This window comes from Pinus tabuliformis, chromosome 9 (assembly GCF_031772625.1).
Source record: "Pinus tabuliformis cultivar Carrire ecotype Pingquan chromosome 9, CPIR1, whole genome shotgun sequence".
In the NCBI taxonomy this organism is placed as follows: Eukaryota; Viridiplantae; Streptophyta; class Pinopsida; order Pinales; family Pinaceae; genus Pinus; species Pinus tabuliformis.
The window spans coordinates 1,545,191,397-1,545,215,275 of NC_142307.1; positions in this window are offsets into that span (position 1 = coordinate 1,545,191,397).

A 23,879-nucleotide genomic window follows, 5' to 3' on the forward strand; every position below is an offset into this window, starting at 1 on the left:
AATTATCTTGCACTTCTTCAGATTAATCACCCCATTCATGTTAGTGGCCTAATCAATTTCTAAGAGTGCAAGGTAGGGATTGCGTCATCAACAATCTCTATTACTTCAAAGTCTGCTAGCACACGCCCTCCCTTAATATCCACAGTGACTCCCTGCAAGCGTCGCATGGGTATTATATTTTGTTGGTTCATCATTCACAGTTGAATACGAGACCATTGTAGCATAGGACTCCCCATGCCCTCCCATGTCTACTTCAGTAGAACGTTCGTATCCGATCCCAAGTCCAGAATTACTTGGTCCATCTCATATTCTCCAATATACGCAGTTAGCCTCATTTCTCTTCCCATCCTCGTCGCATGCTTTCCAATCTTCCTGACTACACGCAGTTCTCCTGGTGCAGTCTCAGCACATCTGTTAATGAGTTCCCGCAATCCTTTTATAGCCTTATTGTCACGTAGTAGCTTCATGCATGTTTCTAGGAACATCGTAAGCATAGATGGGTCCATTTTCGACTCTGTTCTATCTTTACTTCCTGAATTGGAGGCATCAACGAAGCTCTTCTTAGCCTCCATGAAGATTTCCCTAGCATGTTCCAAATCAAACTCTGCTTCCTTCGTCGGAGCCTTCTGAACCCAAGTACTATCTTTGGGTTGTTTGCCTTTATCATCTCCCATCACAATTCCACTTCAGAGCACAATTTTCACATTTGGATCTTTGTTGGGTCCCTATAATACTAGTGATTACCCCATTACTATTGTATTTATACCCCTTATTAATATTGTTGTGCCCCTATTTCCCCCATATTGTTATTACTGTTCCCCATAGAATCCCTCTATTGTTATTTTTGTGGCTTTATATTATTATTGTTAGGTCGGTTGGGTTATATTGTGACTCCTTAGACTCCTATATATAGAAAGGAGGTTTTGTCATTTGAATCATCCAAGAATTGTTCATTTATGTAATGTAAAGGAGGTTTCCTCCTCGAAGAGGCTGAATTCTAAGGCGTTGATCTATCTTTTCTCTCTTTTCTTGAGCTGGTTTCATAACATTTGGTATCAGAGCTTTGGATTCTAGGGTTTCGCTGCTCCAAACAGGTCATCGTGGCATTTTCACGATAACTTTTTTCTGCGATGTTTCAGAAGCTAAAAAAAACCCATTTGAGAAGACATCGCGTTGAATCTCGGGTCTGAATTTCAAAGCTTTTTGCACTATATTTGCGGAGATATGATCTGAGGAAGTTGGTATTTTTGCAGACTCCTGAATTACATTCTAAACAGGTGACCTGGGGAAAATCATCATAACTTTTTCCCTGAGAATTGGATTGAAATTTCGTAAGAAGGTGCAGAAAGAGGACGGAGTGTAGTTTCTTGTCTATATTTTTCAGAGCTAAAGGACGAAACAGTGACTTGTGGCACATCGTACAAGTTCTCTCTACTGAACTAGTCTATAATCAGGTCACTGTAGGAGATTTCGCATAAATCTTCCTTGGAGAATCCAAATTGGATCAGACTGGTGGCATTGGAAAGAGGACACAGAGGGCTACCACAGGTTGCAATTTCAGAATTGGATGATCTAAAAATACAGTGATACATCAGAGGCAATATCGAGCTCCTACAAAGTGAAAAAAAAGGTGTGTAGATTCTTTTAAATTTTTTTCTTAAGAGTGGTTTGAAATTTTATTTTGAAGAAATTCAAAGGGCTGGTAGAGCATTATTATCGGTAACTGATGCCCTAAGGAAAGAAAATGCAAACACCTAGTAAGGAACCTGAAAGCTCTAGCATGACTCATGGAGAAGAAGAAGAAATGCTATATGATATATCAAAATTACAAGAACAAGTTCAACAAGTGTCACTTGCACAAAAAGCAACAGAATCTAAGATGGATGGTTTAAGGAAAGATGTAGAAGCTAAGATGGATGGTTTAAAGAAAGGTGTAGAAGCTAAGAGGAATTGTTTAAAGAAAGGCATGGAAGCTAAGATGGATGGCATGGAAGCTAAGGTGAATGGCATGGACGCTAAAATTGATGGCATGGATGATAAGATGGAAGAATTGAAGATAAATATGAATAAGTTGCTACAAGAAATGGTCACTAATGGTGAAAGGGTACTAAAGGAAACTCATGATGAGAACAAAAGAAATGTTAATAATGATTCCATAGACTCTAATGTTGGATCGAAGGCTCACCATATTCCAAAAATCAATATCAGGAAGTTTGATGGCAAGGATCCCGCCACATTGATATTACAGATGGAGCAATTCTTCGATCTCAATAATGTGAAAAACATACAAAAGGTACGTATGGCAACTTTATATTTGGAACCAAATCTGTTTGTATGGTATCAATGGCTTTGCTCTCATAAACAATTTATCACTTGGGCAATTTTTACGGAAGAATTGATAGCACATTATGAGGATACAAAAAGCAACACTTTTTTTAGCCAATTGATAAGTCTCAAACAAAAGGGTTCAATAATGGAGCACATTGAGGAGTTCCAAAAATTGAACATAAGGGTAAACGATATTCCATAGGAGCATAGGATTGATGTGTTCATAGGGTCTTTAAAGGGTAATATCCAACATGATGTTCACCTTTGGGAACCTGATTCATTAGAGAAGGCATTCAGGTTTGCAAGAAAAATGGAAAGCAAAATTATGGCAACCAGGAAGCATACCACTCACAACTATAAAGACGGAAGTGTTGTTGCCCCTAGTCTTCCAAAACCTATAAGGTTGACACCAAAACAATTGGAAGAAAAAAGAGCAAAAGGGCTTTGTTACAGTTGTGATAGCAAATACACTAAAGCTCATAAGTGTGCTGAGAAGAAATTATTCTACATAGATTGTGAAGAGGAAGAAGAAAAGGAGCAAGAAAGGTCAAAAGAAGAGGATATACTCGAGGAAAAAAGCCTAGATGAAGAACAAACAAATCCTACCATATCTTGTAATGCATTGGCCGGAATTACCAGTCCTCAAACCATCAAGATAGAAGGACAAATCAAGAAGAAAAAGGTAATAGTGTTGATTGATTCAGGAAGCACCCACAATTTTATTCATTGTAAGGTAGCAAAAGAATTGAATTGCTTCCTATATCCAGCACCAGAGTGTCAAGTGATGATTGCAAATGGAGGAACAATAAATTGCTTTGGAAAGTGCCATAATATCAAGCTATCCATGGGAGAATATGTATTGACTAGCCCAATGCTTTCCATTCCAATGGGAGGTGCTGATGTTGTACTAGGAGTCTAATGGCTACAATCCTTGGGTACAATAGCTTTTAATTTTCAAGAACTTTTCATCAAATTTTATACGGAAGGAAAGGAAGTTGAATTAAGGGGTATTGCAGGGAAACCAGGAAAGATAATCAGCTCTAATGGTATGAAAAAGCTTCTAAAAAGGGAGCAAAGAGGTGTAATTGTACAATTATGTTCTCTAGATGTTTCCACATCGGAATCATCTATTTCTCTAGATCTCCAAAAAGTCCTGGACAATCATTCCAAGGTATTTGAGACTCCCAAAGGTCTCCCACCTATGCATGATCATGATCATGCTATTCATCTGATTTCAGGAAGTGTTCCTCCAAACATCAGGCCGTACAGATATCCCTATGTCCAAAAGAGTGAAATTGAACGTATGGTTGCAAAAATGCTAGAGGCTAGTATAATTAATTTGAGTCAAAGTTCTTTCTCTGCTCCAGTAGTATTGGTGCACAAGAAGGATGGATCATGGCGCATGTGTCCGGATTATAGGGAGCTCAACAAGCTCAATATTAAAGATAAGTTCCCCATTCCTGTCATTGATGAATTACTAGATGAATTGCATGGATCAATTTACTTCACCAAGTTGGATCTTCATTCAGGATATCATCAAATCAGAATGAAGACTGAATACATTCCGAAAACAGCTATTAGAACTCATGAGGGTCATTATGAATTTTTGGTCATGCCTTTTGGCCTTACCAATGCACCTTCAACATTTCAAGGTTTGATGAATTCAATTTTCAAACCATTCCTTAGAAAATTTGTGTTAGTATTTTTTGATGATATACTAATCTATAACAAGTCTTGGAAGTATCATGTTGAACATGTTGACAAGGTGCTACAACTATTGGAGGAGAAACAATTATATGCAAAAAGATCCAAATGTTTCTTTGGAGTCCAGGAGGTGGAATATCTGTGTCACATTGTATCTCATGAAGGAGTTAAGGTAGACCCTAGCAAAATTAAAGCCATTAAGGAATGGAAAATCCCCACATCCATAAAGCATATGCAAGGATTTCTCGGGTTGACAGGGTATTATCTCAAGTTTGTTAAGAATTATGGGAGAATAGCAGCACCTCTAACAACATTATTGAAGAAAGATGCATTTTCATGGACTCCAGAAGCAACAAAGGCCTTTGAACATCTTAAAGAGGCAATGCACCTAGCACCGGTCTTAGCTACACTGGACTTCACAAAAACCTTTATTGTGGAATGTGATTCTTTAGGAAATGGAATTGGTGCTGTTCTAATGCAAGATGGAAGACCCATTGCTTTTGAAAGTCGTCCAATCAAGGGAAAGTTTTTAAGAAAAGCTATTTATGAGAAGGAAATGTTGGCAATACTCCATGCACTTAAGAAATGGCGACCCTACCTAATGGGAAGACACTTCAAGGTAAAAACGGATCATGATAGCCTTAAATACTTTTTAGAACAAAGATTATCCTCTGAAGAGCAACAAAAGTGGGTTACAAAGATGTTGGGTTATGACTTTGAAATCATCTACAAAAAAGGGAAGCCAAATGTGGTGGCAGATGCACTCTCAAGAAAGGATGAGGATGTGGAAGCATTGTTGTGCGCAATTTCTATTATCCAACCAGATTGGATAAACGAAGCAAGGGAGGAATGGAAGAATGACAAAGAAGTGTGGGCACTTATTCGAAAGTTACAACAAGATTCTAGTACGTCTGTTACATTTAGCTAGAAAAATGATTCGTTATGGTACAAAGATCACTTATACCTCTGTAAGAATTCCCAGCTAAAACAAAAGATTCTTATGGAATTGCACACTTCTCCCTTAGGAGGGCACTCAGGATTTTTGAAAACTTACCACAGGGTTAAGAAAGAATTTTTTTGAGATGGCCTTAAATTAGATATTCAAAAGTAAGTGGCGGAATGTTTGGTTTGCCAACAAAATGAAGTTGAAAGAATTAAGACACTGGGTCTATTACAACCTTTATCCATTCCAAGCCAACGTTGGGAGGAGGTTTCAATGGATTTTATCACAGGTTTACCCAAGTCTGAGGGAAAGATTGTCAACATGGCGGTAGTTGACAGAATTACCAAGTATGCACACTTTTGTGCATTATCACATCCATTTAAAGCCAGTACAGTTTCTACTGCATTTATGGAAACAATTCAAAAGCTACATGGAAACCCAAAGATTATTGTAAGTGACAGAGATCCCATTTTCACTGGAAATTTTTAGACATAATTATTTTCTTGTCTTGGTACTTAGTTAGCTCATAGCTCATCTTATCATCCTCAATCTGATGGGAAAACTGAGATAGTAAACAAATTTTTGGAAGGATATCTTCGTTGCTTTGTATCTGATAAACGGACACAATGGGTCAAATGGTTGCCTCTAGCTGAATGGTGGTCTAACACTTCCTTCCATACAGCAACAAAAATGACCCCATTTATGGAACTTTATGGGTATCAACCACCATCCATCACATCATATTTCAGAGAAAATTCTAAGGTTCAGGAAGTGGAACATCACATCGAATATCAACAACAAGTCCTCCAACTCTTAAAGGATAACCTTGTGTTGGCACTGAATAGAATGAAACAACAGGTAGATCAACATCGCAGTGAAAGAAGTTTTGATGTAGGTGATTGGGTATTCCTATTGCTACAACCATATAAGCAAATATCCCTCAAGCAAGCTAAGAAGGATAATAAATTATGACCAAAGTATTATGGTTCGTACAAGGTGTTGCAAAAGATTGGCACTATGGCATACAAATTGGAGCTTCCTGCAGCTTCACGATTGCACCCAGCTTTCCATGTTTCATGTTTAAAGAAGGTTATAGGTGACAAGCTCCCAATTCAAACAATATTTCCAGAACTTGACGAGGAAGGAAAAATTACATTGGAACCGGAAGTAGTCACAGAAACAAGAACTCGACAGCTACGAAATCGATCAATTTCGGAGTATCTTATCAAGTGGAAGAACTTATCCGTTGAATATTCCACATGGGAGGATGAGAATTTTATGCAGAAGTATCCAGAACTACTCAAGCGTTGAGGACAACACTTTTTTGAAGGAGAGGGGGATGTTGGGTCCCTATAATACTAGTGATTACTCCATTACTATTGTAGTTATACCCCTTATTAATATTGTTGTGCCCCTATTGCCCCCATATTGTTATTATTGTGCCCCATAGAATCCCTCTATTGTTATTTTTGTGGCTTTATTGTTAGAAAATTATATATTACAGAGCAATGGAACACATAAAATATTGCAGAAATATAAACACAGAAAACGCACAAAACAAGAGAGACACAGATATACGTGGTTCACCCAGTTTAGGCTACGTCCACCTCGAACAGCACTTCCTTCCTTTCTATTATCCAGCAAAATGAAGAGACACAACCTACAGCAAATCCGCTGTAATATCCTCTGTTTTCTCTCACAGTCTTACCTCTCTGTTTCTCGCTCACTGAATGCACATCTATTTCACAGCCTCAAACACAATACCCTCATACAAAGAGAGGGGTTTCCTTCTTGGGCAAAAGACCCTAAACTAAACATAAGTTCTACCGTCAGATCATCCGCCTAATGAACGGCCCAGATTGACTAGAAATTACTATACTTTTACAAGGAAATTTTACATTTGTTTTTAGCTTCGGGGGCACTGCCCCCGAGCCCCTGCGTGGAGGGGTGTACAAGACTTCCTGGGGTATACATCCGGCTGAAACAAAGACCTTTGAACAATCATGCTCCACACACAAAATTTATATTATTATTGTTAGGTTAGCTGGGTTATATTGTGACTCCTCAGGCTCCTATATATAGAAAGGAGGTTTTGTCATTTGAATCATCCAAGAATTGTTCATTTATGTAATGTAAAGGAGGTTGTCCCCTCGAAAAGGCTGAATTCTAAGGCATTGATCTATATTTTCTCTCTTTTCTTGAGATGGTTTCATAACAATCTTCCTCGTGCGGGTCAGACCTCATCATCTACAGGTTCTGAGTCATGGGAGGTGGTAGTGCTCCCTTGTCGTGTATCCTAGCTATTAGCATATGACAATATTTTGTCTCATGATCAAACAAGGTATAATATAGACATCATGGACACGTTGGGTTTTCACAATCCTGGGCATAATGTGTCTGCAATTGTAGCATATCAACTGTCTGCGACCTCTTCTAGGTCCTCCTCCACCTCTACCACGTTTGCGCCCCTGGAATCTTGTTTGTGCCACTCCTGCATTCTGGTCTAGGGTTCGCGTTTTGTCCTAAACTCTATAGGTGGGAGTTCTATCCATCATCATCTCATAGCTTCTACAAGTGTGCTCATCATGTCCAACCGATCTACAAAAATTATAGAACAACTATTGCGAATTCTACGTGTACTTCTATAACAAATGGCAGTGTTCTGTAGCATGTGTCGAGCTATAAAAAGGGTCTCTTTCACCTCTAATTACCTCACATTAGTTTGTCAATCCAGGAACGTTTTTTTACTTCAAAGAGTGTCTCAGTCTGAGGCTATCATTTGCCAGAGTAATGCTAGTAGTACAATGCTAAAAAATACAAGAGTAAATGGATGCTTGTTTACAGCAAACTACTTTTAAAGACTAAACCATGCATTCAGAAAACTAAGCAATTTATCAGTCAAGGGTTCAGTAGCAGTAACTCATCCCTTTGTAAACTGATGGAACTAAAGGAAATTAGGGAACAGATCATCGACCTGGGAGCCAGACAGTAAATGTCAATGCTCACTACAGCCTTAGATCACTCTTCACACCAAACAATAACGCAAATGATAGGAAATGGAATGGCAGATAAGAAATAGGACAGCAAATAAGAAATGGAACAACAAACCTGAAATGGAACAGCAAACAGGAAACTGTAACAACAATTAAGTCTAATAAGCAGTAACACCTTAGTCTACAAGATCAAATGCAATAATCGTGTCCTACAGGAATCAAATGGCAATCCTTCACTTCTAAGAATGAATTGAACAACGCACAAAAAATGGAACAACACTGATTAATAATGGACTATAGAACAGTGCTTGAAAACCACACATACATGCACACGACACACCTTAATAGTAATATGATCTTGGTAATCCAGTTATCAATCTTAGTTATAAAGAATACGACTGTATTTCAGAATGGAACAACAATGTCTATAGATTCAACAATCGCAAGGAACATAAACCCTAAGATGAATTCAGTAATACCAATGAATAATTGTACAACACAGATGCTTTGTAATTGAACAGCAACAGTATTCTGTAAAGACCGGCGATATTATATTAGTGCTTAAAGGAACAATAATACGTTGCAAAATTAATATAATGGTTCTGTCTTCAGAAATGATATTACTCAGTGAATTAAATGTAACAGAGCTATGATGTAAAACAACAGAACATATCAGATTACCAAATAACGCTGATAAGCAAACCATGCATAAACCAAAAGTAATAGTACAGGAGCAAGTGTTCCTCCAGGGCTGGGCCCTTAGCCTCCAGGGGTACACCGCTTGAAGTTATTCTAGACTCAGAGATGAAATAGCAACCAAGTTTGTATTAATGCATAAGACAGAATTATAGTAGATCAGTTCTCAACGAGACTCGATGATCAAAGTTTCAATCTTAAGAGAAATTACATAAAACATAACAGACTCCCTGGGCTAATAGTGTTGCCCCTGTTTATAATGGTGAAGGCGGAGATGTCTAGGTGCACAAATAGTTAAAGTAGCAATCCCTCAGGATCAAAGGATCCTGAGTGATTCGCCGAACCGTTAGTCCTCAGTTATCTCTTTTCTTTCTTGCGCCGAGCTAATATCTCCACTTCCTTTCCAGGGCTGATACACTTTGATTTTATTTGCCTTGTTTGCATACGGTTCCCCTTCAAAGGGACAACAGTTAACCCAGCCTTGTCCTTTCCTTTGGAACGACAGTATTTCATTTTTCCTTCTTCTTGCATAAGAAAATGACAATTGTCAGTGTTTTTGATCTGCATATTAATCTTAAAGGTTTTATTACAATTCCTTATCATCTACCTAGTTCATGATGGAAAAGTTTTGTAAGTTTTAATGAAAAGATGCTGAAATAGTCATCAAAAACATACCTTCTTTAGTACTCCACACACCCCCCTGCTTACCCTTTTTCATGCCCTCATGAAAACATTGTAGTTGACATGTAAGGCAGTGAGAGAGTAGGCTGGATATGGAATCTCATGTGGTGGTCTACAACCATGATGCATAACTAGGTGTTCAAATAAATGGCCTGCCTCACCCTCAGGCATCTCATATAGGGCTTGGTACCCAGGTGTAGGGTGCCAAATAATTGGACTCCGGAACCTATATCCTAACCAGGATGGCCCTGCCCTCAAAATGACTTCGCCATAGAGGTGCAAGCGGTTCGTGGCTAATTTAAAATTTTCATACTTAAATGGTTCCCTGAGTTGGATATTCAGATTAGAGATATGATATCGAAATTTAGCCGCATCAATGGCAAGGTCTTTCATAGTGAAAAAGTATTCTATTCCTTGCTGATTGACTGCGGTATGAATGGGTCCTAATGCTTCAATTACACCTGGAATCTTCATGAGGTTCCTATTGTTGTTGGGAAAAGTATCTATTCAGAACGCCCCTATCCCACTCTAAGGTGTGATAGTGCCTTAGCAACAAACAAGGAAAAGCTTCTTGAGTATTCTTCTTTATGAAATGTAAACGAAGAGGAAGGATAAACTAACCTGTGTCTTGCGCTAGTTTGTTGATCCAATCACTCCTCTATTCAATAGCTCCCAGCTCCCTGCTCCCTTACCAGCCTAGCTTCACCAAATTCCTGCAAGATCACAGAAGAGAGAAACTACACGAAGATATAGATTTACATTCATAAAAAGCTTAGGATCAGATTAAGCTAAACATGCAAATATAACAAAACATCATTGATACACAGCATGTAGGAGAAACTCAAATAGTTTTATTGATATGATAAGAAAGTCCAAGAGGAGATACAACCAAGTGAGTCCCGATCCAGCATCCACCTCCCAGCAAAGGAATCCCTTCCTCACCTCCAACAAAGCATAAATCACCCAATGCACTAATCTCAATCCCAAACCAACAGCAATTCTCTGCAAAGTACAAAATTCCAGCCTCTGGATCTCTGGGATGAGGGATCCATAGACGTAAGCAGAGAGGATGAGTCAGCTTATGTTTTGACTTGTGGCTTCTCTCTGTTAGTTCTTGCTTCCACGTGGAGACTGAGAGCCTCTTACTCATCACTGGTCGAATTCAGTGAGGCAAGTGTCATTGGAGAAGATTCTGGAAGCTTCCATTGTCTCTCCACCTTGTTGAATGACTCTGCCACTTGTCATTTCCCGCTCAACGCACCTGGGTAGTGCATTCAAGTGCGTTGCAATGCACCTAGACAGTGTATTTGGGTGCTTTGCAACGCAGGCAGCTAGTGGAGCATCTGAATTGATCTTGATTTGACTAGTTCTGAGTAGTTTTTGGTGGAGAACTTCTGGGAGAAGCTGTCATTGGTTGACCTTGTTTCTTTAGGAGCTGGAATAACATCTTTAGGGACTTAGGATCCCTTGATTTATGGACATTTCATGCTTATAGCTGTAAGGCACAAAAATGTCTATAATAGTTGCCCCCTAAAGTATGAGGCCGTTTATTGGGTGAAATGCTTTATTAGGAGGATCCGAAGTTATTTCAATGCTGGGAGGAGACCTGTAATAAGATACAATACAATACATTATTTTCATACTGTTTTCATGATCTAGCTGAGGCGGGCATTCCCATGCTCAGCTTTATAAATTCATTTTTATGTACACAGGACAGACAATCGTCTGATGGAAGACTGATGATTTTGATGAAGTCATCATCCTTTTGGTAGGATGATTATCTGTGCTGCAATGTTGTACATGTCAATGTCTTTATTTTTCCTGAATATATATCGCAGCCCGGATTGATGAAACTAGATCCGGGGTCTTCAATCTCGTCCGATCTTCACTCGAAGTACAAGTCGATCCATGTGAGAAATGTTTTGAAGTCGAACATGGAAAGACATCGCTTGATTACCAGTCAATGATGTAAATTGTTAACAAGCGCGAGAGGAATCACCGATAATGATAATGACCCTCAAGGTACTGCAGTACAATTCACGTGGTGTGAATAAAGGACTTGGCATTGAACACCATGCAAAATCTTTCAGTCGAAGGTCATTGATGTATACCTGTCACCAGAAGTGAGAAACTTGCCATTGAGGCATGCAAGCTTCAAAGTACTGAAGGGGTGTTCCTAGATCAACTTCTTGGATAATGAGCTGATGTCGACAAGAAGCGATCCGTCAAAGGAGGGCCTTGATGTATCCCACATCAATGACACGGAACGGAGCAAATGATTTTGATGGAGGTGAAAACGATCTGATGATATATGGTTCAGGGTGGCGGTCATGAAAGAATGAAGTATAATGTATGGTAGTGGATGGGACACGGGTGACTTGTCTGGATGACTTCTCTTGAACATATCGGCGACACTTATATGATGGATTGGTAGCATTTACCCCAAAGGTGGATGGTATGGCGAGACCATGGTGATGTGATCGGTGAATGAAACAACCCAGCGCGACTCAGGCACGGAGTGGAAGTGTCATGTTCAAGAGCGACTTGCTACCAATAAAGGTTCTTTGAGTTTCTTCCCAATTTTTCCCCAGTCATTGCTGACCAGTACCTCTTTATTTTTGTCAATCTTGAGGAGGATTAACATATGCTTGTTCTATAATTTTCCCTTCGGGCAAACCCATCACTATGTTTTAACGAGCCTAGCGATAGTGAAACTCGTTCTTGTCTAAAGACAAGTTTTTCACTATTAATGTTTTTAACGAGTTTAACGACAAAGATAACTCGGTCCTTTTCTTTTTTAGGGAGTCTGAAAAGGTACGTAAAGATAACTCCGGAAGTCCTTTTTCGTCATCTAATCCCTTAAGTCCGAAAAAGTATAAAATAATACAGAAGGGATGAATTTTCGATAGTTTTAACGAGCCGAACAAAACAAGCGCTCGATCTTTTTGTGCAATAATCCCTCAGGTCCAAAAAGATTAAAATCTAGAGGAGGGATAGCTCTTCCTGTCGCTTTAATGAGCTAGAAGGCCAAAACTCGGCAATCTTTTCATATTTTACGAGTTAGATGAAAATAGCTTAAAGAAAACTCGTCTTTTGAGGAACGAGTGATAAAATGGGTAGCAGCTGATTCCAGGTAAGGGTTGGAATTTTCCAAGCACGGCAGTGTCACAAGGATGGCTAGTGAAATCACTCTTCGCAGGTGTTCCTCAAAATGGGTAAACAATCATATGGAGGTGAATGATCGGCCAATGGAAAAGTGGAGGTGACAATGCAAACACGACCAAGGCTTTAATGGCTGATAATGTTACATTCACGGTGGTTATTTACCGGAAGATTGTTCATTTTTTAACAAGCTTAAATGCGGATTGAAACACTTTCTCGATCTTATGTTTATTTTTTAACGAGCATGAACTATGTGCTAAAACTACTCGATCTTATGTTTATTTTTTAACGAGCATGAACTATGTGCTAAAACTGCTCGATAATCCAGTCATATGATAAAAATGTCTCATATAAGATGCCATTTTTTATGGAGCTTGCGCCTTACAAAGCTATGCCCCACATCCTTTCGTTATGCAAGTTCGGAAACGACTAATCCTACGAGTTTAAAGGGTTAGAGGTCCTAAAAATTTAAAAAATAAATAGCCACCCCTTGCTTGCACTCCAAAAGGTTTGTATGCCCCCAAGTATAAAGTACGATTTCAAGGTTACCCCTCAATTTGCAGATAAAACATTTGTTCTACCAGGAAAGGCCTACCTCTTTCAGGTTATTAAAAGATTGTCTCATTTGCGCAGCAAACAAAACACTTCTTCGGCGATGTCTACCGAGATAGACAAAGGTGAGTGACAACGAGCGCCAAACACATAACTTTGACAAAAGAATCTTATTCTAGAACAACCCCTCCTCCAATCACGGACGGGGTACGGACTAGTCATATTCTCCCGCGGAAACCTACCTTATACTCAAAGTTTTCCTGCCGATGCAGACCAGGACGCATGCCCCCTGGGTTCCAGTCATATCCCTCCGAATTACTTGCGCTCATCGGGAGGACGGACCGTGGGTTGAGACATTTCTTGCGTGAAGAGACCATTTAGGGATGGTATATGACTATTTGCGATGCGTGATCCGGGAAATGAAAGTTGGTCCATGAGCTTGACCATTCTTCCTTCGTGCGGAAAACACATTACTCTAAAGAGTGAGGAGACGATGGCTCCCATGCAATAAATATAGTCTCGTCCAAGGAGTAGGTTATAATCCAAAGGTCCTTGAATGACCATCACGTTCATTTGAATGGTCTTCCCTTTCAATGTTATGGGCACATTGGGGAGGATCCCTAAAGGTCGACTGGTTCCTTTATCGAAGCCTGTCAGATTTCTCATTTCAGGCAAAAGCGATGGCAAACCAAGCGCTTTCCAAGCAATAGAGGAAAGGATACTCACAGATGTCCCCTCATCAATGATGGTGCCAGCCATGACCATTCTGTATATTTGAACGATAATTCGGAATGGTATGCTTGCTGGCAAACGGGGTCTGCCTAGTTGGTTCCAGTCGAAGGATACAACTAGGTTGCTCGGTGGTGGGACCGAGTAGACGGTCGGGTATGGCTCTGACGAACTTCCTTCCTGTGATAAAGGAATGGGTGGATTGCCCCCGTGTTCGTCGGAGTCTGTGTTGATGAAGAGAATTTGGATGGTGTCATCCTTATCCTCTTCAGTGACTGTATCATTCGAAGATAAAACCTCAGAAGGCAAAACCGGGTCAACTGCCACCTCGACCTTTTGACTTTCATCTGGTATGGATTCAGTTGGTTTATCTTCAATGATAGACGCTTCAGCCGACCACTTGAGTGGGCCAGCTGGATTCTCAACTAACGCAGGACTCGGCAAGAGCTTTTTATATCTAGGAGGAAGTCGTAATGGTGAAACTGGACGATCATCCAAAACTCTTTTAGCTTCGTCTAAGAAGGGACAACGGTGGAGGGCATGGTTTCCTTCGCACAGTCTATAGGGAGGTCTAGCCCTCCCTTTTTGTCCTGGAACTTCACTTTTGCTAGTTGACGGTGTGCTTTTAACATGGCAACCAGAGGTTGACGCCACTGGATTGTGCAAACGGGGAGACCAGTCCCTTAGTATCCGAGGGATGCAGGGACAACCTCTGTGAAAGTGATCTCCTCTACAAATGAAACATGGCGATTTAGGCCTAGTCAGTGCTGTGTGTGGATTTTCTTTAGACGACACTTGTTTTCCCTTATTTTCCTTTGGCTCCTTCTTCTTTTTCTCTTTCTTCTTCTTTTCCTTCTTCTCCTTAGGAACTTGGTTTTTAGCTTTACCAGTCCCGTCAAGAGAAGAGGAAGGAAGAGAGGAAGAATTAGAGGAAGTAGAAGGTTGGTGGGAAACTCTGGACTCGTTTAATTGCTGATTTGACTGTTCAGGAATAGTGGTGTTATGAACGACATTGGTTGAGAAGAGCTAGACTGGCAAGCCAATTGTCAGTCCTGGAAGCGACAATGTGGCCATATGGGGCGCACCAACATCTACCCAAGAGGAGAAGGGACTAGGATTTCCACCAAGGGAAATTCCTTGGTTGGTAGGCTCCATTTTCTCAACCTAAAGATCAACGCAGGGAAAAGGGTATGAATATTCCGTTTAAAATAAATTTTAACGACGCTTGGACACAACTTGCTTTTTCAATTTTAAAGAGTCGAGAAAAAGCAAAAGATGACTCTAGTCTCCTTCGATTTTTAATGAGCCTGAAGTGACAAGTGCTCAGGGGCCTTTTCTTTTAAGGAGTCTGAAAAGGAACGAAAGGGACTACTCTGGAGATCTAGGTAGAGGGTGTGCCAAACCAATCGCAAAACCACATAATAATTTTTAGGGTACGGGTGGTCAATCTTCACGAATGCTGTGTTCAGTGCATTGCGATCAGTAGGGCGGCCGACACGACTTCCTATGGATAAAGGTTTTATGCCTATAGGGGTCTCCCAATATATACTCGACGGTACGTGGGAGCACAATCTGTACTAGCACTTATCATCTCACAGTGGAGGAATCACCCAAATAACAGTGAGGACAACAGTTACCAGGCTTTACAACGTTGGAACACGTCTCTAGCCTAGACCTCTATGTTGTGCGTTAAGTTCCAATGCATTGTTAAGTTCATTCAATTTATTTTAGGTTGATCTTTCTTAGAAGTTTTCCTTTTTGGATCACCACGAGATGTAGATACAATTCCTAAAAGCAGTGTAAAGATGATAAGCAAGCTTTTATCTCTTTTCAACAATGAAAATCCTAGCTACAAGGGGAAAAGAAAGACACAATCTTTTCTCAAAGAGCATAGAGCACACTGAAAATGCACTTTTCCTAAATCAAACCATACAAACTGTCAAAATGCAAATGCACTTGTGCATGTATTTGTTTTCACTTTCTTAATATTGATGCCTAAAAAGAAAGTTGTTGTACAAATTTGAATTCGATTTCAAGTGAAAACACAAACAAGTTTCTTTTTGAAATCAAAAAGACGATTACGAAACTTTATGATTTTGAAGTAAACACTTGTTTCGACACTAGAAATGTTGGAAATAATACTGAGAGGGGGGGTGAATCAGTATTATCAGATTAATAAAACCTTTTCAATTTCCTACTCAGAAACATATACGCGACTTCTGTTAAGTGAACCAGCGTGTACACGCGACTGTGTCTAAAGCAACTAGCGTATATGCAGATATCTTATGATTCAGTTAATCTTATCTTCAGTAAATGCATCAGAACATTATTAAGCAATTTAGGAGTAAACAGGTGCAGTATAACAGAACAGAATCATCACACAAGAGCCACACACATGAACACCATGATATAAGGTGGAAACCCAATGTGGGTGAAAACCACCTGCTGCAATTCGTCTCTTTCTTTCTTTAATGAGAAACTTCTTTTACAATATACTGGTGCAGTCCTTTACCAGTATGCAGGCTACAACCTGCAGAGGGCTACAACCCTCTCTTTCGTTTTCCAACTACTTTTGGAAGGGAGCTACAATCCCCTCAGCTCTTGTACTAGCTGATCCATTTACTAGTACGTAGGTGCTGACCCTACAACCTTCAGGGACCACGTTTCATCAATTTTCAGACTGGATCCAAGAGTACAAAGCAAACATTACCGCAATACAATCATCAACTTATACTTGCATCATAATTCATTAAACAACCCAATACCGAATCACTGAAACCCTGTCATCAAGAACACAGAACCCAAACCAGAATCTAGAACTCTGCAACAACCACCAGAATCAGCAACAACCTGAAATATCAACCCTTATCATGCATACGCTACTTCACTGTACCAAAACCACGTGTATACGCGCTTTCTCCAAAGGCAACCCGCGTGCAGATCTAGAAATGATTACTTCTGCCTTTGCTGTCAGATCCGACCCTTACCAAGCGTCCCAAACAGATAACCAACAATACCAGATCCTCTCACTGCGTCAGCCACACACCATCCATGCTACTTTGCCTAGTGATCTTCTCCTTATATAGCTTTAGGCCTTGTTCAATACCAAGAGCCAAAACCATAGAAACACAATACCATCAACTTCAATACTAGGGATCGACACGCCCGTCGAGACACAATGGTCCGAAACCATAGGCACAACTTCCAAGGACTAACCGCCATGGACCAAAGGTACGTTTCCACATACACGCGCTTTTGCTGAAGCCAAACTGCGTGTACACGCTGATTATCCTTGCTGAACCTGCGTATATCTCTTTCTTGTCCTGCTGTACTGAGATCTGTCTTCTAGTTAAGTTGTCATCACCTGTACCAGTCTCTGAGCACCTGTACCAACCTTCTGAGTGAGTTGCCATCAAGGACAACACTTGAATCATAATGCCAACAATCTCCCCCTTTGGACTTGATGGCAACCACCACACCAAGTCACTCTCCCCCTTTGACATCAAGGGCAAAGGGTGGACCAAGATATTCTCTTCCTTGGTATACCTTCTGCTGACCATACTGCTGTCCATACTCCCCCTGAGTATATGCTGAAATCTCCAAATGTGCTCCCCTTTGTGTATGCCAAAGTGTACCAATCTATCCATCCTGCTCTTGCTGAAAAGTGCTGTTCATGCTCCCCTTGACTGTAGGCAAGATCTGTAAAAGATGTTCTACAAGAAGAACAAAGACTTATACATCATAGAAGACCTTCCTATCACCAAAAGACTCAACATACATTCATCACCCAACCTAGTGGGGATATCCCAATATTGACTCATTCACCTAACCATGTGAAGATACATGATAATACATGAACATTTCATCATTCATCCCAGGCATAGTGGGGAAACCAACATAGGCCGTTACATGACCTTGACATCATAAAAGAGATACATGACATAGTGATGAAATATCTAGACCAAGACTTATGAAAGCCACCAACAGCATCATGATCTGTACCATCAGCCTGCAATACCATTCCTAAACAGTAAGATGTATCATTTAGCTTTATAGACTTTATCAACACCTTCTAACCATAATGCCAACAATGCATTATTCGAAGAATATTCTCCCCTGAGTGTAAGCCAACCATGTCTGAACCATTTCCTGAGTCTGTTCTGCTCCCCCTGAGCCTGAGCCAACCATGACTGAACCTGGGTCTGTTCTGCTGCCCTTTCTTCATATACGCGACTTTGCAGCCTGTAACTCGCGTATATACGCGACTTGTCTTCAGTCTATCAGCGTATGCAGGATGGAATACTGAATTTCATCACTTTCAGATTCCCCTGTGTCTGTTATGTCAGCTGTCTGAGTTATCCCACACCTTTCTGTCTCTGTCTTCTTCAATTCCTGCAACTGTGATGATGTATGGTCCCCTTGTCTTGAATTTTGAAATCTGCTTCTGCATTCCCTTGCTTTATGCCCATAGTTGTTGCATGTATAGCACCTTATATTTTTCATGTTCCTTCTATCACACTCAAATGCTTTGTGTCCATATGCATTACAGGCAAAGCAATACCCTCTGAAATACCTGGGATGAGATGATCTTTCTTGAACCATTTTACTTCTGCATCTGGCTGCAACATGTCCAAGATTATGACATACATAACATTCAACTTTATTCAGCGGAGGAAATAATCGTCTATCACGTTCATAGTTAGGAGTAAAGGATCTTCCTTGAGGAATTTCTTTTCTTGGTTGTTCCTTGAGCATTTCAGATTTCTCATTAGAGTTTCTTGTCTCACCTTGTGAACTAGATTCACCTTCAACATATTCATGAAAACCAAGACCAGTCTTGATAGCAGGAGATCTTTGACTATTAAGAATATCATCCAAGACTTTAGAACTATCTTGAAATCGTAAAAGCTTATCCTTTTCTTCTAGTTTACCTTTCAAGATATTTACCTCAACTTGATGTTGTTCTTCCTTTTTCAGATACTGCTTCCTTAGGTCTTCTTCAACTTTTCTCCCTTCTTCTACTTGTCGCTTTAGTTTGATCACTTCATGTTCTTGATCTTCAAGATCTTCTTTTAGAGAGAGGATCTTTGATTCAAGTCTCTGAATAGTTGTGCTCTGATCTTTTGCTATATCCTGCAATTTCTCCCTTACCCTGGTTTCCGTTTCCAATAGTTCTTTTAATTTGGCAGCTTCTTCAGTTTCTGCATTCTTCTCTTCATGTGCCATGAGACTTTTAATATCCTCGCTATCATTGGATGAAGCATTCTTCTTCTTGTGCGCCATGAGACTTCTAATATCTTCACTATCATTAAATGAACTTTTAATATGGGAATAATAGCTTCTACCATCTTGTTCATATATCCTTTCTTTGTTATGAGGACATCTAGCAGCATAGTGACCAACTCTACCACATAGAAAACATTTGAAAGGCAGCTTATCTTTGAACCGTCCAGTTCCACGTTCAAGATTCTTGACAAAATTTACCTCATCTTCTTCCTCTGACACTTCGAATGCGGCCTCTGGTGGTACCTCTAGTCGCATTTCAAAAGCAGTTAGGATCCCGTGAAGCTGTGACATGGTAAGTTTTCGCACATTCTCCTTTTCTTCTACGGCAGATACTTTAGAATCAAATTTAGTAGACAGAGATCTCAAAACCTTTTGAACTAAGACAACTTCCTCAAATTCTTCACCCAGATCCCTCATACAATTCACAATCTCATCCATACGCAGGAAATAATTAGCTACGCTTTCATTACTTCGCATCTTAAGAGTTTCATACCGGATTCTGAGAGTTTGAAGCTTCGCTATTTTTACCAGATCATCTCCTTCGTAGCTTGTAACGATTTTGTCCCATATTTCCTTAGCTGATTTGAGATGCATGATCTTCATAAATTCTGATTGAGTCAAAGTACCCAATAGGACATTAACTACTTTGGCATTGAGCTCATATTGCTTTTTCTCTGCTGGATCTGTAGGAGTTGCTGATGGGAATTTGTATCCTCCTTCTATGAGTCCCCAAACTTCTGCTCCAAGAGACTGTAAATATGCAGTGGTTCTTATCTTCCAGTGAGTAAAATTGTTCCCGTCAAAGACTGGTGGCCTGATGTGTGCCTCTCTTTCTGGATTAGCCATTTTGATGGATCTTTTCCTTCAAGCGATCAAGCTTCCTCTGAAGGACCTGCTCTGATACCAATTGTTGGAAATAATACTGAGAGGGGGGGTGAATCAGTATTATCAGATTAATAAAACCTTTTCAATTTCCTACTCAGAAACATATACGCGACTTCTGTTAAGTGAACCAGCGTGTACACGCGACTGTGTCTAAAGCAACTAGCGTATATGCAGATATCTTATGATTCAGTTAATCTTATCTTCAGTAAATGCATCAGAACATTATTAAGCAATTTAGGAGTAAACAGGTGCAGTATAACAGAACAGAATCATCACACAAGAGCCACACACATGAACACCATGATATAAGGTGGAAACCCAATGTGGGTGAAAACCACCTGCTGCAATTCGTCTCTTTCTTTCTTTAATGAGAAACTTCTTTTACAATATACTAGTGCAGTCCTTTACCAGTATGCAGGCTACAACCTGCAGAGGGCTACAACCCTCTCTTTCGTTTTCCAACTACTTTTGGAAGGGAGCTACAATCCCCTCAGCTCTTGTACTAGCTGATCCATTTACTAGTACGTAGGTGCTGACCCTACAACCTTCAGGGACCACGTTTCATCAATTTTCAGACTGGATCCAAGAGTACAAAGCAAACATTACCGCAATACAATCATCAACTTATACTTGCATCATAATTCATTAAACAACCCAATACCGAATCACTGAAACCCTGTCATCAAGAACACAGAACCCAAACCAGAATCTAGAACTCTGCAACAACCACCAGAATCAGCAACAACCTGAAATATCAACCCTTATCATGCATACGCTACTTCACTGTACCAAAACCGCGTGTATACGCGCTTTCTCCAAAGGCAACCCGCGTGCAGATCTAGAAATGATTACTTCTGCCTTTGCTGTCAGATCCGACCCTTACCAAGCGTCCCGAACAGATAACCAACAATACCAGATCCTCTCACTGCGTCAGCCACACACCATCCATGCTACTTTGCCTAGTGATCTTCTCCTTATATAGCTTTAGGCCTTGTTCAATACCAAGAGCCAAAACCATAGAAACACAATACCATCAACTTCAATACTAGGGATCGACACGCCCGTCGAGACACAATGGTCCGAAACCATAGGCACAACTTCCAAGGACTAACCGCCATGGACCAAAGGTACGTTTCCACATACACGCGCTTTTGCTGAAGCCAAACTGCGTGTACACGCTGATTATCCTTGCTGAACCTGCGTATATCTCTTTCTTGTCCTGCTGTACTGAGATCTGTCTTCTAGTTAAGTTGTCATCACCTGTACCAGTCTCTGAGCACCTGTACCAACCTTCTGAGTGAGTTGCCATCAAGGACAACACTTGAATCATAATGCCAACAATCTCCCCTTTGGACTTGATGGCAACCACCACACCAAGTCACTCTCCCCTTTGACATCAAGGGCAAAGGGTGGACCAAGATATTCTCTTCCTTGGTATACCTTCTGCTGACCATACTGCTGTCCATACTCCCCTGAGTATATGCTGAAATCTCCAAATGTGCTCCCCCTTTGTGTATGCCAAAGTGTACCAATCTATCCATCCTGCTCTTGCTGAAAAGTGCTGTTCATGCTCCCCTTGACTGTAGGCAAGATCTGTAAAAGATGTTCTACAAGAAGAACAAAGACTTATACATCATAGAAGACCTTCCTATCACCAAAAGACTCAACATACATTCATCACCCAACCTAGTGGGGATATCCAATATTGACTCATTCACCTAACCATGTGAAGATACATGATAATACATGAACATTTCATCATTCATCCCAGGCATAGTGGGGAAACCAACATAGGCCGTTACATGACCTTGACATCATAAAAGAGATACATGACATAGTGATGAAATATCTAGACCAAGACTTATGAAAGCCACCAACAGCATCATGATCTGTACCATCAGCCTGCAATACCATTCCTAAACAGTAAGATGTATCATTTAGCTTTATAGACTTTATCAACACCTTCTAACCATAATGCCAACAATGCATTATTCGAAGAATATTCTCCCCCTGAGTGTAAGCCAACCATGTCTGAACCATTTCCTGAGTCTGTTCTGCTCCCCCTGAGCCTGAGCCAACCATGACTGAACCTGGGTCTGTTCTGCTGCCCTTTCTTCATATACGCGACTTTGCAGCCTGTAACTCACGTATATACGCGACTTGTCTTCAGTCTATCAGCGTATGCAGGATGGAATACTGAATTTCATCACTTTCAGATTCCCCTGTGTCTGTTATGTCAGCTGTCTGAGTTATCCCACACCTTTCTGTCTCTGTCTTCTTCAATTCCTGCAACTGTGATGATGTATGGTCCCCTTGTCTTGAATTTTGAAATCTGCTTCTGCATTCCCTTGCTTTATGCCCATAGTTGTTGCATGTATAGCACCTTATATTTTTCATGTTCCTTCTATCACACTCAAATGCTTTGTGTCCATATGCATTACAGGCAAAGCAATACCCTCTGAAATACCTGGGATGAGATGATCTTTCTTGAACCATTCTACTTCTGCATCTGGCTGCAACATGTCCAAGATTATGACATACATAACATTCAACTTTATTCAGCGGAGGAAATAATCGTCTATCACGTTCATAGTTAGGAGTAAAGGATCTTCCTTGAGGAATTTCTTTTCTTGGTTGTTCCTTGAGCATTTCAGATTTCTCATTAGAGTTTCTTGTCTCACCTTGTGAACTAGATTCACCTTCAACATATTCATGAAAACCAAGACCAGTCTTGATAGCAGGAGATCTTTGACTATTAAGAATATCATCCAAGACTTTAGAACTATCTTGAAATCGTAAAAGCTTATCCTTTTCTTCTAGTTTACCTTTCAAGATATTTACCTCAACTTGATGTTGTTCTTCCTTTTTCAGATACTGCTTCCTTAGGTCTTCTTCAACTTTTCTCCCTTCTTCTACTTGTCGCTTTAGTTTGATCACTTCATGTTCTTGATCTTCAAGATCTTCTTTTAGAGAGAGGATCTTTGATTCAAGTCTCTGAATAGTTGTGCTCTGATCTTTTGCTATATCCTGCAATTTCTCCCTTACCCTGGTTTCCGTTTCCAATAGTTCTTTTAATTTGGCAGCTTCTTCAGTTTCTGCATTCTTCTCTTCATGTGCCATGAGACTTTTAATATCCTCGCTATCATTGGATGAAGCATTCTTCTTCTTGTGCGCCATGAGACTTCTAATATCTTCACTATCATTAAATGAACTTTTAATATGGGAATAATAGCTTCTACCATCTTGTTCATATATCCTTTCTTTGTTATGAGGACATCTAGCAGCATAGTGACCAACTCTACCACATAGAAAACATTTGAAAGGCAGCTTATCTTTGAACCGTCCAGTTCCACGTTCAAGATTCTTGACAAAATTTACCTCATCTTCTTCCTCTGACACTTCGAATGCGGCCTCTGGTGGTACCTCTAGTCGCATTTCAAAAGCAGTTAGGATCCCGTGAAGCTGTGACATGGTAAGTTTTTGCACATTCTCCTTTTCTTCTACGGCAGATACTTTAGAATCAAATTTAGTAGACAGAGATCTCAAAACCTTTTGAACTAAGACAACTTCCTCAAATTCTTCACCCAGATCCCTCATACAATTCACAATCTCATCCATACGCAGGAAATAATTAGCTACGCTTTCATTACTTCGCATCTTAAGAGTTTCATACCGGATTCTGAGAGTTTGAAGCTTCGCTATTTTTACCAGATCATCTCCTTCGTAGCTTGTAACGATTTTGTCCCATATTTCCTTAGCTGATTTGAGATGCATGATCTTCATAAATTCTGATTGAGTCAAAGCACCCAATAGGACATTAACTACTTTGGCATTGAGCTCATATTGCTTTTTCTCTGCTGGATCTGTAGGAGTTGCTGATGGGAATTTGTATCCTCCTTCTATGAGTCCCCAAACTTCTG